The 14,724-nt window shown below is 40.6% G+C and overlaps 1 pseudogene; it reads left to right on the top strand.

Annotated features, from left to right (window-relative positions):
* Window positions 1–244: 244 nt before the first annotated feature.
* LOC127972190 (fish-egg lectin-like) lies at window positions 245–1,952 on the top strand (annotated as a pseudogene).
* The last annotated feature ends 12,772 nt before the right edge of the window (window positions 1,953–14,724 follow it).

The raw sequence follows: 14,724 nt of genomic DNA, 5'->3' as shown, positions 1-14,724 counted from the left end.
TCCAAACAATCCACCGTCGCCTGAATGTGACGTCTGTGCGGCCCACTTGCTCCAGTCAAGGGGCAAGGAACTCCAAAGCTCTGCCCACACTTCTTCTTCCTCTAGTTAGCTCCTAAAATACCTTCATACACCTGCTCCCTTTTTCATGATCACGCTGTGATCCGCAGCAGCTGGATGGAATCATCACATGTCAATGTCCATTGGCTCGTTTAGTTCACACTCGAAGTAGATTGGTGTCTCGAAGAGAAATCCCAATTCGTCGGTCACTAACGTGACTCAGTCACCGACTGGAATGGCTATATAAGCTCTCCCTCAACAACATGTACACATACTGAATGCAAGTTTCTAGTGAATCTTATCAGAGGAGAATCTCCAGTGACTGCTGAATCCTGAACTAACAAGATAAGGTTAGTGTTTAATTACTGTCGCTGTGGTGTTGATCATGTTTTATCCGGACTTCACTTATATGAAGTAATTCTGGTTATGAACAGATTAAAAGTTGTGGAGCAATGAAGGTTTGTCGGAGCGTCCTGCTACTTTTTTGCTGCCAGTTCTTTCACACTCTGGGTAAACTAGTTTTTTTTATTTTTTATTTAAGTTCATATGTAAAAGTTGCTGTATTTGCAGTCACCGATTTATCTTGGAATCATTTAATCTGTCTTCACAGCTTTAAACTGTAACGTGGTGAATGGTAACCTGAAGCAGATAGATGCTGGGTCTGGCTCCGTGGTTGGCGTGAACAATAATAATGAGATATTCGTCCTGATTGATAACATCTTCACAAAGATCAGCGGGTCTCTAAAGCACTTCAGTGTTGGTCCTGCTGGTCAGCTGGGGGTTAATACAGAAAACAACATCTTTAGGTTTCAGAGTGGCGGTTTTGTTAGGCTTGAAGGTGAAGACTTACAGAGAACAGAAATGAAGACCAGTTTAAGTGGTCATGAATTTACATGTTGTGAAATGGCCAAATACATTTTATTATGATTCTTATTAAACCAACTAGTCTTTAATTGAACCTGTTGTGTTGTAAGGGCTTCTCAATCAGGTGGATGCCGGAGGTGATCAGATCATTGCAGGTGTCTATGTATGATGACATATTCTGTTCAAATATGGATGCTAACAACAAATGGTTATCCAGTAACATTCCTTGGATTAATATTGGTGGAAAGCTGAAGTACTACAGCTGTGGTCCATACAGCTGTTGGGGAGTGAACCACAACGACCAAATCTTCATCATGAAGGTAATGTCAAAATGCTAATTCCAAGAGCTCTAGTACACCAGGTTTTTATGTACTAGAGATTATGCAAAGGTTTGACAAAACTAGGAAGATCACTGGGGTGAAAGCAGCAAAATTTCTTGATCTGGCTGTATGATTAACTGGATTTGTCTCTTTTGGTCTTGTGCAGGATGTGTCGTCTAGTGTCTGTTCAGGGTCCGGCAGCTTTGTGAATATTCCTGGACTTCTGTCCATGATTGAAGTAGCAACTGATGGCAGTGTCTATGGTGTAAACTCTCAAGGGAGCTTATTCAAACGGTAAGCTGAATAATCCTATTACAAGTTTTATGAACCAAATGATTTGCTTGTTAAATGCACCTGTGAATACAGTATAAATGGAAGCCAAATGCTTCATTCAAGGAGACCTTTTGTCTATTGCAGAACTGGTGTCACTCGCTGCACACCCGATGGCACAGACTGGATCCCAGTGGTTGCCTGTCCCAATGGTCACCAGCATGTGAGCTTTGACCTGGGAGTGCTGTGGGTCGTGTGTGTTGATGGCTCCATCCGTAAATGCAGTTAAGGCACTATGGTGGGCCAAGGTGGGCGGTCTCGAGATTCTGGCAGAGCGCATGCCTAAATGTACTGTATAATGTCACTGCAGCAACAGGAGGTCATTCATTGACCGAAGCCTCAAAGTGACTTGTAATAAAGTAATTGGCAATTATTAACAAACCAAGAGCTTGATTTAATTTTCTATTGAACCAAGAAAGCATCTCTCACTCATGTTTCTTTCATGTATTTGGTTCTGTGGAGATGTTTCAAGTGATGCACAACCATGCACCGTAAACCCCAATGTTAAAGAAATCAAGTTATCATAGCTTTTACTTAAAATGCCAGGTTTTGGTGTCAAAAATTAAGCCGTTATGTTTGATTCATTTGGGAGCAAAATTCTTCTGAATTAGTTATTGTCCGGCTAGCTTTATAAAGAATACGTTAGTGAACCAGTTCAGGAAATCGAAACCGTTTGTCTCCAATGGAGATTTTATTTTTTTTCTTGTGGCTGACACCCTCTGCTTCAAAATACTCCAGTCTCCCAGAGTAATTCATCTACTCAAACAGTACACCGGCTGAACTGCTGTGAACTGAAGCGGACCGAGCCAGCTAATGAATGTACACTCCCACTGCTAGAGTGGTTCTTGAGTCAAGAACCAGTTGCATTGGTTTTCGAATCCGCAGTACACTGAACTGAAAACCGTTTCTGTCAGACATTTCCGATTTGAGAACCGAAGAGCTGATGATACCAGTGTTGCCAACTTGGTGACTTATGCTGCGTTTCCACTGAAGTTACCACCTTGGCTACTGCAATTTTCCTCTGTGTTTACAATCCAATGAAAAAGGATATCAAGTTCCACTACCTCTTTTCATTTAAACCTAATTATTCAGCCGTTTACAATGAAACAAAATATAAATTGCCTATTTTCAAAAAAGAGACTAGCGATAGACCTTTATTTAGTCTGAGACTCTCTAGTACTGCAGCAGGAGTGCGAGCGCTCTCCCTTTAATTGTTATTTTTTCCTCTGCATCTGTTCAGTGAGGGTAGCACTTTCAGTTAAAAAAAGATTCTGTTGCTTCTAACTTTTACATGCAAGTATAACCGATAGGCACTGACGCCATGAATATGCTAATTAGCTTATGACATAATTTAGCGACTTTCCAGGAGGGCTTTAGCTACTTTCCTTTGAAAGCTGGCAACACTGGATGATACCGCGCATGCATGATTCAGCGTGAAGCCAACTGACACACAGCATGTCTGACCTTAACTGGCTCTTCTGGTGACTTGATTCTGTGCTAATGTTATGAGCACAGTTAAACCAAAGGCTTGAAAGAAGGGCAATCTGGCAATGGATTAGTAAGTGGATCATGGCTTCTGCGCAGATGACACCTAGCTTATTTACTGTCTTCAAGACTTAAATCCTTGTATGCACATTATTGCTGTTACTGTATTTGGTTGCATTGTTTCGAAACTTAATCGTAAACCTCATTTTGAGGTTTTAAACTGACTAAACGTATTACTTACTTGACTGATATTTGAATGTTTGATAGACTTGAGGTCAAGCGTAAAAGAACCGGTGAACCCCTTTTTTTTTTTTTTTTTTTTTTAACCGGTTTATTGAATTAAACCGTTCGAAAGGAACCGGTTTGTGGCAAAGAACTGCACTTCCCATTAGCATTTCGAATTAAGTGTTATGAACCCTAATTTCAATTTAAATTATGCATTATGTCTCTGTTTTAAATGATTGGTCGTGTTTGAAATTCTGCTTTGAGAAATGCACTGAGTGGTCAACACATAACACCACGTGCCAAATGCCGGAAGTTTTTTGTTCGTTGTGAATTTGCTGAAGCAATGGTCCAGGCACTGGCAGAGCGAGCCATCTCCTCATTAGAGATGAAAATCAAATATTAAATTAGTAAGTAGAGATTAAAATGCACATACTTCAGTACCTAACACTAAAATAAAACCTGTAATAATTGCAAATGTTATCCCGCATCACAGGTGGTCGTCGTGAAGCAGGTGGAAAGAGCGTCTTGACATGAAGATGCACTGAAAACCTTTACGCTGGTAGGTTAATGGTAAAATGCATGTGTAACATTATGGTTTGACTTAATGTTTTTATTTTAGTGTGATCTGCAAGAAGGGCTAGAGATAAAATGTTTGAGAATGTTCTTTATAATGTTTATGAACTACGCAAACATTAAATTGCAAACGTGACAAGCTGATAGAAACCGTGCCACTCTTGACTCTCATGGACCGTTTATCACCTCGGCATAAAAGAAAAGTGCACCGTGGAGATCTCGGATCGAATGCGTTTTTTCACTGACCGGCACACACAAATCACTAAACCGCGCTGAGAGGTCCAGTGAGAAGCGCGTGTGTGGGGTGTTTTTTTTTTTTTTTTTTAAATGCACGTCTCTGTCATTTGAACTCTTTTTAATGTCTGATCAGACTATGATTACATTATCAACCGCACTGAGGTGGAAAATAGAAGGCGGCTTTATTTTGGCAGAAATGTAGGATGCTCATGATTTTATAAAATTCTGAATTATATGTATTAAAGCAGTAATGGAATATAATTGCAGTATGATGATATAACCTTTTTGTGTACGTGTTATTTGTATACAATAGTCTATAATAAAACCATGATTATCTGTCTGGTTTTTACTTTTCATGCAGGACCAAAAACTCTGCCACTAAACTTCAGAGAAATAAAGCTTTAACTTATGGCGTTTCTCAATATCGACTGATATGAAAACTCTATAATGTTTTTGGGCCTATATTGCTCAGCCCTATTTCCAAGGTATAAACCCGTTTGAGGTACTAGCTCCCTGTAAGAACATCGGCGTGGTGTTAAATGTCCTGTTTTCCTCCGACAGCAGGACTATCAGACAGGCAGTTATCCTGAAGCAGGTGGGAAGAGACTCCATGAAGTATGCTGGTATGTTAAAGGGATAGTTGATCTAAAAATGAGAGTTTGCTGTTAATTTTGCTTCATTGTCCCATTGCTTTATAAGACCTCAATGTATCATCAGGAGCCACAATATTAATATTTTTTTCCTGTATATGGTTTTTTTTTTACAACTCTGTGCCAGTAGCTGTTGTCTTGCACTTATATGAATCACCGAGGTTTAACGTAAAATCTTTAGTGTTGAACTGAAGATAAAGTCACCTACATTTGGATGGCTTGAGGTTAAGTAAATTTAACAGCGTTTTTTCATTTTTGGGTGAAGTATTCCTTTACTTTGCACCTTTTTGAAATGTGAGTTTGGATGCATGTGAATCAGTTTTAATTTGTTTATTCCTCTTCTCTAGATGCCGGATGATCCTTGATGTGTTCAATGTATTCTACTTTCCATGGGGCAGAAAGACCTGCATCTTAAAACACTGTCTTTGGCAAACCTTTCTGGTGTTTTTTTTTTTTTTTTTTTTTTTTTTTCACAGAGTAGCTACTATTCACAAATGCTCTGCAAATTTTTATGCTCCAGACAGATTCACCTTTTGGCGACTGTTAAAATGTGACCTAATAATATGATCTTACTTTTATAAAAGCATGGTGCCTGTTAAGTACATTAAGAAGACAAACAAGTCGGTTCAGTGTGCTTTTAATTGTTCTGATACTCCCAAGTATTATTGTGTTTTTCTTTTTTTTTTTTTATATATTAAATGTAGTAATGTCAGTATACATCACCCAAATAAAGTTGTTGATGTGAAGAAAAGTTTTAATTATTTATAACTTTATTAAAGTCAAACACAATATATAAACTGGAATGTTTGAGTTTAGTCTGTTTGCCTTTAACGTTATCTGTACTTAGTTAACTCAATGAGAAGACCACATTAGGTGAACTCAAACGGAGTTGTCAATTTCCCATTACTCAATTAAACTGAGGGAATCACTTTCCTCAAATCATTTGAGTAGTCTCAACTTATTAGGGTTTACAGTCTGGCAAATAGACACTATAAATATTTATTCAAAATGTTACACATCTTCTATTTATTATCCTAGTGTATAGCCTGCATTTTTAGAGTTCAATACAATGCTATCAGATTCCGCTGACACGTGAGAGATGTTGGCTTCAATCAGTTTAGCAGGTCCTGTCAAAAGATATCCGCTGATACGCAAAAACCAGTTAACGCTGCTTTTTGTCTGATGCTATGAACTAACTTCCCTATTAACCAAGAGGGAAAACTAATCACAAGAAGAACAGGAAACCGGGAGACTGTCCTCCTAAAAACAACCACATATGTAATTTGTTCTAGCAGCATATACGACCTATTATGTTTTAAAATTAAGCAGCCTTATGACAGTCGTGTGTGTCATCAAATGACCTATTGACACTCATTACCACTCACAAAAAGGAGTGACCCAACAGTTCACTGAACATTGTTGCACAGGTTTGTAAACTTATTTTATGGCTTGTTTTTTTAAGGTACTGTTCTGATTCTCTGCAATTAATGTGAAAGTGCAGTTTGACGTTCTCTTTACAAATCTGTTGTGAATGCCAGTGAATGAATGTGTGGCAATCGCAACGAATGTGAAACGCCCAGTAAACCACAACACTTACCATAATTTTTACCATGATGTTTACTGTGGTTAAAGCACATTAACCACAATGCCGTGCCTTTAATACCTTTTTGTAATGTGATTGTAATTCAGTGTTTTTTTTCTTTTCTGTTTTGCAGTTTCTTCATATCACATTTATCTCCAGCTCCTACAACAACACTTAGTGTCCAGCGGCTCTTTATGAAGCTCTCTCAGAAGAAGAGGGGGAATACCTGTCAAAAGTGATTAATTTATGACCCTGTTGTCCCACCCCTTATGAATTATGATCCCAGATGTCAAACAGACACGTGTGACGTCCAGTTCCTGTTCCTGTTTTCCTTGATGTTTATGAATGTATATTCACTGTTGAAATAATAGGTTGACTCACTTAACTACTTATTCTTTTCTCCAAATTCATAAAAATGTCTATTTGAAACACTTAAATGTAATCATTAAGCATATATCTGAAGCAACTTACAAATGAGTATGATAGAAGCAACAAGTTCTGGATAGTCTAACGCAGTACACGTAGGAGTTTTTCAATCTACTGAATAAAAAGAAAACCAGTGGACAGAATAGAATGTACGAGCATAGACGGAAAATAATTAATAAGTAACAATCTTTCATGATTTCGAAACGGTACCACAGTGTATATAAAAACTAGGATAATATAATAATATAACGTAAATGTCTCGAGTGAAGAAAAGGTTTAAAGCAATTGTAGCTGCACTGGGTTGTAAATAATTAACTCAAATGGTATATAGGGAATTTGAATAATTAATCAGGAATATGATTAATATATCTCATATGACAGTTACATTAAAATTATTGAAGATGAAAAAAAGCTCAATTGCATATATCAATAACTCATTACAAGGCACTGTACTTTACTCATTAATATATCAATATTCCATTCTTCATATCAATTATAGTGATATCTCTTACTGTAAATTACAGCAAATCAAACATTGCTTTGTCCAGCAAACGGCCGTAAGATTAATTTATCAACTTTCAATAAAGTTCACTTCTTATAATTCAAGGAAAAATATTCTCTGGCCATGAAAACATTATCCTATCATTATGAAATTTCGTTACTAAATGTAAAGAGCTTGTAGCTAAAGATCAGACATTTCATTGACTCGTAATGTGAGCGCTTAGACAGAGGCAATCATTATATTGGTTTTAAGTAATTGAACTAATAATACATATCAAGCTACAAATCACACAGAGTAAATACGCGACCGACAACACAGACAGTAAACTTTGGACAAGACATAACGGAATCCAAATGAGGGAGAGAGAGAATGAATGAGAGAGGCTGAGAGAGAGAGAGGTGAGAGAATAGGCGTTATTACAGTTATGCTCAGTTATGCAAACTCACAGACAGTAACCCTTTAAAGACAACAACGAATCAAATCACATTGAAAAGGTAATAGACAAACTTTAAGCAGCATTTAAATCTCCATAGAGAATGATACTTGCATGTGGTCTCTTTGTGATTGGGCGTGTTCTCTCGTGTCTTCCAGGGCTGCTGCGGAATCGCGCGATATTTGAAAGGTCCAACAAAGCAATGTTTCAGAATTCGTCTTCCTCGTGTGGAGAGGCGAATAGGTGAATACATTTAGTAAGGAAAAGAAAACAAAAACAATGGAGATGAAAGCTGTTCTCCCAGCCGCCGTGCTGAGATCAACGGCGATAGGAGAGCGGACCAAGACCGCGAAGATGGACAAGCAGGGTAAGATAGGAAAAGAGCGGGAGGAACTTCCTGGGTCAGTTCTTATGGCTTGACTGGTTCACGCCTCTGTTTGCGTGAACAACCAATGAACGTCCGCGATCTGAAGGGGGAAAAAGTTCCTTTGTCTCTGGGGAAACACCCACTCTAATAAGTTCTGTCTTATCAGATTTCAGCAGTGATATTCTAGAACATTTGTAATTCCAGATTAATACATCTTACCTTAAATTCCTTTAGGTGCATAGTTGGTTCACAACATGATAATTCCTCAGATACCAAAAATTACATATATAACTGATAGAAACACGATGTTACATTCATATACCAGTGAGCTGACTTTTTCCTGTACGGTTTCCCAGTGGGATCATAACGTTTTATGAGCTGGTCAGGAGTAGGGTTACAGAATCATGACTTATTTGAGAACATTAAATTAGGAGAAACATTTCCAATTTACAAGTTAGCAACTTATAATCCTCACATAACAAGGATTAACCATTTTATGCAAAACACAAACCTATTCAAAATACATATTATTAAGGACTTACATAAAGAGCGTAAAGAAAAGTTTGTTTTGTGTGCTTATGTGTGTGTTGTGGAATGTGTTTCGTTTCTCCTTTGAGGCTCGCACGGGTATCCCTAGACAGTCTCAATAGGTGTAATAACTGTCACCCACAGCAGGATGTTGCCGACATCGCTGCGCCCCAAATGGTGAATTATGTTGGAAGATGTTGTAAAATGAAGGTCCTTGGGAGTCAAGAGTACAAAGAGGTCACTAACATTACAGCAAAACTAGGAAACAGAATGTAGAACGCCTAAATTTTACAATTAGGCGGGGAAATAAAATAAGAATGTCGCAACAACGGTAAACAAATTCAAAGAGAAAGAGTGAACTAAGTCATGGAAACATATATGATTATGGTTTCATAGTGTAAAGTAATGAAAAACTTTGTGGTTTATATCTCACAACGGTGTAATGAGGCCCAGGACAGTAGCGCCATTAAACATTTGCATAAAGTCATGATATCTAGCAATTTTAGGGATATTTACCAGAGACTTTGTGTTTGTATTGTTAAGCTATTGTGTGCTTACTGTCTACAAAGAATTGTAAGTTTATAATAAGTTCAACGTATTTATCCCCTTTACGTGCAAACATCGCCGACGGCCCCAGTTTATTTTTGTTTCACTTTCACAGCACGTTAAACATCACTCTATTACTTGATCTGGACAAACTGTGCATCAATTGAAAGTTTAAAGACTTTAGCTTCGATGTTTGTTCGATATCAGTTATTTAGTGATTTATGTCAGGAGTGCAAAATAATAAATCCGTATAATGCCACATTTTGAATAGAAATTCACCACTCATTCATATTCAGTCACGTCAGCAGCGGTTTATTTGTGTTCACATAGACTCACTGAACAGCGTCAATAAGGATTTATAGACCAAAGATGCATATCTGCAGAGATATATGGATATATTTACTGATGTTTACTTCATATTTCTTCAGACAGAATCGTCATTTCTATTCATTTTCCACTGATTTACGCGATCTGATGATAAACAGCCTCTCCCAGCGATCTGTGTGTGTTTGCAGTGCTGTGAGCTCATGCCATGTGTCACTCAGACTCCGATTGGTCCTTGCGCATGTCAATCTTAGAATGTCATAACCGGACACCGCCACATCGTGTCACATGCTTCCTGTAAACTTCCTGGTAGTTATCTGGCCAAAACAATGCTGAAACACCTCTGTACCAGGCGGCAAGGAAGTCGATCGGAAGTTGAAGTCGGCCGCGTGCCGCCATCTTGTAGCAGAACTTCACTTGCTTTAGCATTCCCATTGACTCCCATTCATTTTGGCGTCACTTTGACAGCGAATAACTTTACATCTGAGGCATTTAAAGACTCAGTTTGTCCATTATTTATTTCTAAAGATACACGACAATGTATAAAGGGCTCCAGTACCTTCTATGTTACATTATGGCCCCATAGAAAAAGTTTTTGTAAAAAATAGGCTAACGATTGCATCATAACCACTCGACTCTATGTCGCATTACCGTACAGACAGGAGGAGAAGCTCGCAGGCAATTAACTCAATATGGCATACTGGCATTACATTTTAAAATACTATACAAAATAATTTATCAGAATACTTACTCCTGCTCACTCACGCCAAAGAACTCCCCGCTCAAGCTCGCCGTCTCTGCAAGATTAATGATGGCAGTTTGCACGTACAGCTACTAGAAGATTTACATCTGTCAGACAGGTTGCTGACGTCATCAAGCTGAGTTTGAGTCTGCGCGTTTGCACGTACAGCTACTAGAAGATTTACATCTGTCAGACAGGTTGCTGACGTCATCAAGCTTCGTTTGAGTCTGCGCGTCGGAAACGGAAGTGCTAAAAAATGCTAAAAATGGGCTTCACTTGTCTCCATTGAGTTCCAATGGGGTCGCTGTGTCCATTTCTTTTACGGTCTATGCTCTGTACACACGAAATATCCGAATAATAAACCCGAGATTATGATGGTAAAGCTTGGTATGAGATTTTCTTGAGATCTGGGGCGTTTTTATAAAAAAAAAAAAAAAATAGAAAATGTACATCTGAAATGCTAACTTGTGCAGCGATGTAAAAGGCTAAATAGCATATAAATAGTAAATATTAAAAACTATAAATAGTAAACGACCAAATTCCATGCCTGGGGCCTGTTCTTCGTACGTCGCTAACTCAGTTAGCTGGATTTGAATGTTGACGATTTGATGTGATCTTGGATCATTTGATTCTTCGAAGCTCATCACGGAGCTGCTGTCATAGCAACAGGTCCGTAAGCTTAAACCTGCCCGGGAGCAGGTTTAGTTCATGTAAACAGGATTAGATCGCTTATTTTCAACCAGAACTGATACTCAAAATATTTCTGCTACCACGGCTACTTTATTACAAGAGTATCGTACTGATCCAGGGACAATAATTTAAAATAATAATCATTAAAATAAATTATTTAAAAATAATATAAAAATGCTGTGTAGTCCATAACAGTCTACTATAGACACAGCCAGTTTTACTCACTGAAATATTTATTTGTCATAAAATTATTACTTCATAATTGTATTAGAGTCTTACACACTTTAATGAACCAGAACTCGACATAGGATCCATAATGCAGGCTTTATTATAAAGGCTCGTAGTCGTACAGGCAATGGTCGGAACCAGCAATATCAAAGGCGTGGGCAGAACAGAGAATCAGTAATCCAGTAACAAGCAAGGGGTCGGTAGGCAGGCAGCACAGGTACGTAAAGATAACAGGCAGAATCGGTAACAGGAAAACAAACACTGGTAATAACGCTCAGAAATGACAGACACAGCAAATCAAGACTTCGCGTTTGAACTGTGCAGGTGATCAGAGTCCAAGGACGGGGCTTGTGGGAAATGTAGTGTCGTCAGTGTAAGTGAATGAATGGATGCGTGTGTGTCAGTATTCAGGTGAGGGTGCCCTCTGCTGGCCAGCAGAGGGAATCACGGGGTTCGTCTCCGTGACAAAGTAGATATCGTGCTCAGTCGTCCTGATTCTGGTTACAATAGGCTCTGAGGAAGCGGTTTAGCTCTTGGTTGAGCCTTTCCACCTGTCCGTTTGCCTGAGGGTGATACCCGGAGGTGAGGCTGACATTAATGTTTAGGGTTCCTCGAAAGGCCGTATAATCTGAAGACCCAGTTGCATAAGTGTTCTGCATTCTGAAGAGCGGTAGGTAGTTTGGGTAAAGGGATAAATCTGCAAGCCTTGGAGAACCGGTCTATGATGGTGAGTATGGTGGTGTGACCCTGTGAACTGGGAAGATCCGTAACAAAGTCAAGGGCAATGTGTGACCAGGGTCATTGAGGAATGGGAAATGGTTGTAGGAGACCGGCGGGAGATCGTTTGGATGTCTTATTGATATTACAATTATTGCATTGTTGGATGTAATTTGTTGTGTCCTTGTGAAGAGTTTCCCACCAGAAGCGGTTCTCCAACTGGTTGATGGTGGCAGTAATACCTGGGTGACCGGATGATGGATGGCAGCTGACTTGACTGATGACCTGGTCACGAAGATTCTCAGGAACGAAGGTTTTATTGGCTGGACAGGCTACTGGGTTTTCGTTCTGCTCCCTGTGTTGTTGGAGTAGAGTCATGATATCCCATTGAATGGGAGCAACCACCACCTGGAACGGTAGTATGGGTTCTGTGACAGATGGAACGTTCTCCTCCTCGAATTGACGTGACAGGGCATCAGCTTTAGTGTTCTTGGAGCCGGGTTGGTAGGTTACCGAGAAGTCGAAACGTGTGAAGAACAGGGACCATCTGGCCTGACTGGGATTAAGGCTTTTGGCGGTGCGTAAGTACTCCAGGTTCTTGTGATCTGTTAGTACCGTGAATGGATGTGTGGCCCCCTCTAGCCAGTGCCTCCACTCCTCGAAAGCTGCCTTCATGGCCAGAAGTTCCCGATCCCCTACACTTGTAATTGCGTTCTGCCGAATTGAGTTTCCTGGAATAGAAGGCACAGGGATGAAGTTTAGCAGCAGGAGCTGGGAGGTGTGACAGAATGGCACCAATGCCTGTGCTGGATGCGTCTACCTCGACTATGAAAGGCAATGTGGGGTCAGGGTGACAGAGGATGGGTGCCATACTAAACCGTTGTTTCAGGGTTTGGAATGCCTTGTGAGTGGACTCTGACCGTTGTAGTCGATGAGTCCCTTTCTTGACTAGTGAAGTAAGCCGGGCGACAACAGTACTGAAGTTTCTAATGAACCTTCTATAGAAGTTTGCGAATCCCAGAAATTGTTGCAGTTCCTTAAGGGTTGTGGGTTCAGGCCAGTTGAGCACGGCGTTAACCTTCTCGTCCATGGCTACCCCTTTGGGACTGATTATGTATCCTAGGAAGGTGGTGGATTTTGTGTGGAACTGGTACTTCTCAGCCTTGGCGTATAGCTGGTATTGGATGAGGCATTGGAGAACTGCTCGAATGTGTTATACATGTTCAGGAAGGGTGTTAGAGTAGATCAGGATATCATCGATGTGCACAATCACAGACATGTCTCTGAAAACCTCATTAATGAATGATTGAATCACAGATGGACTATTGGCTAGTCCGAATGGCATCACAAGATACTCATTGTGCCAAGTGGTGGTGGAGAAGGCGGTCTTCCATTCGTCTCCCTCCCTAATGCGGATGAGGTTGTAGGCACACCTCAGGTCCAGTTTGGCGTAGTACTGGGCGGTACGAAGTTGTTCGAGGGCTGAAGAAACCAACGGGAGTGGGTATCTGAATTTTACGGTCATTTCATTTAGTCCACGATAATCGATGCAGGGACGGAGACCTCCATCCATCTTTTCAACCAGGGGCCCGTTCTTCGTACGTAATTTTATAAAATATCAACATCAGGCTTGACAACTTTGTGAACACTTACACTCTAAAAAAAGCTGGGTTGTTTTTTTCAGCCCAAATGCTGGGTTGAGACCGCTGCGTAGGACTTTGGGTTGTTTTAACCCATGTTTGGGTTTAAAATTGGTCTTGAGTTTAAACCTACGGGGCTGGGTTGAGAACGCGGATATGAAGGTGAGCACACACGTCAGGTTAAGATCATACGTCTCCAGTGCAAGCAGCCGCCATTTTCTCAGCGTGAAAGAAGCATAGACAGTTAGGGTTGCCACCCGTCCCTTAAAATACGGAATCGTCCCATATTTGAGAATAAAATAGCGCTTCCCAGCAGCACCGGAATCGAGTAAGGCAGAGGTGAGAACTTGTGGGTCGTTAATCCAAAACTAAACAGGAATGCTTACACTCTGTGTATCACACATGGAAGTGAGGGGAGTACTCACCGAGCGCTGGGAGAAGGTTGATGTACGAGTAGGACAGTTATGGCGTTGATGGCCGTGTAATCCACAATACATGCATTATCTATTGGAAATGCGTCGATCTCTCTCCTCCGTAGATAGATGGTAAGTGTTGCCCTGCATGGGTTCAGTAGATTCCTGAGCAGGCAAGAATGCTGGGTGCACAGTGTGACGGGAATTGTATCGCCAGGCACGTTGCAGGTTGTCAATGGATATGGTCAGCTCGATGAAGCTGTTGAGATCTCTGCCCTCATCTCGACAGGCTAGTTCCGTTTGTAGATCATAATTCAGTCCTTTACGGAAGAGGACCTTTAATGTGTCGCTCACCCAGTTAGTTTGTGCCGCCAGAGTGCGAAATCGTAGAGCGTAATCTGCCGCCATCATCCTGCCTTGTGACAACTCCAGTAAGCGATCTCCAGCTCTCTTTCCCTCCTTAGGATGATCGAATACGGCCCGGAATTGTTGCAGGAAGTCCTGAAAGGAGGTAAATGTGGATCCATCGGCCCCCCACACGGCCGTAATCCATTCGAGTGCCTTCTCAGTCAATAGAGAACAAAGGCGATTTTCCCAGTATCCGTAGTATACAGTGAGGGTTGTTGTTCCACAAACAGAGAGCATTGCAATAGAAATCCCTTACACTTGCTGGCGTCACCGTTGTATTTATCCGGGAAAGCAAGACGGGGATTGGCCTGAGATGGCGTTCCTGCCGCGTGGGCAATGGTGGATGCCTCTGGCGTTGGTGGGACCGGGGGAGCGGTATGGAGATTCTGAATGGCCTTGACGAGCTACTCCGTGAGCGTGGTTAGACGATTCAGCTG

This window comes from Carassius gibelio, chromosome B15, assembly GCF_023724105.1.
Source record: "Carassius gibelio isolate Cgi1373 ecotype wild population from Czech Republic chromosome B15, carGib1.2-hapl.c, whole genome shotgun sequence".
NCBI lineage: Eukaryota > Metazoa > Chordata > Actinopteri > Cypriniformes > Cyprinidae > Carassius > Carassius gibelio.
This window is presented reverse-complemented; position numbering and strand designations above follow the sequence as displayed.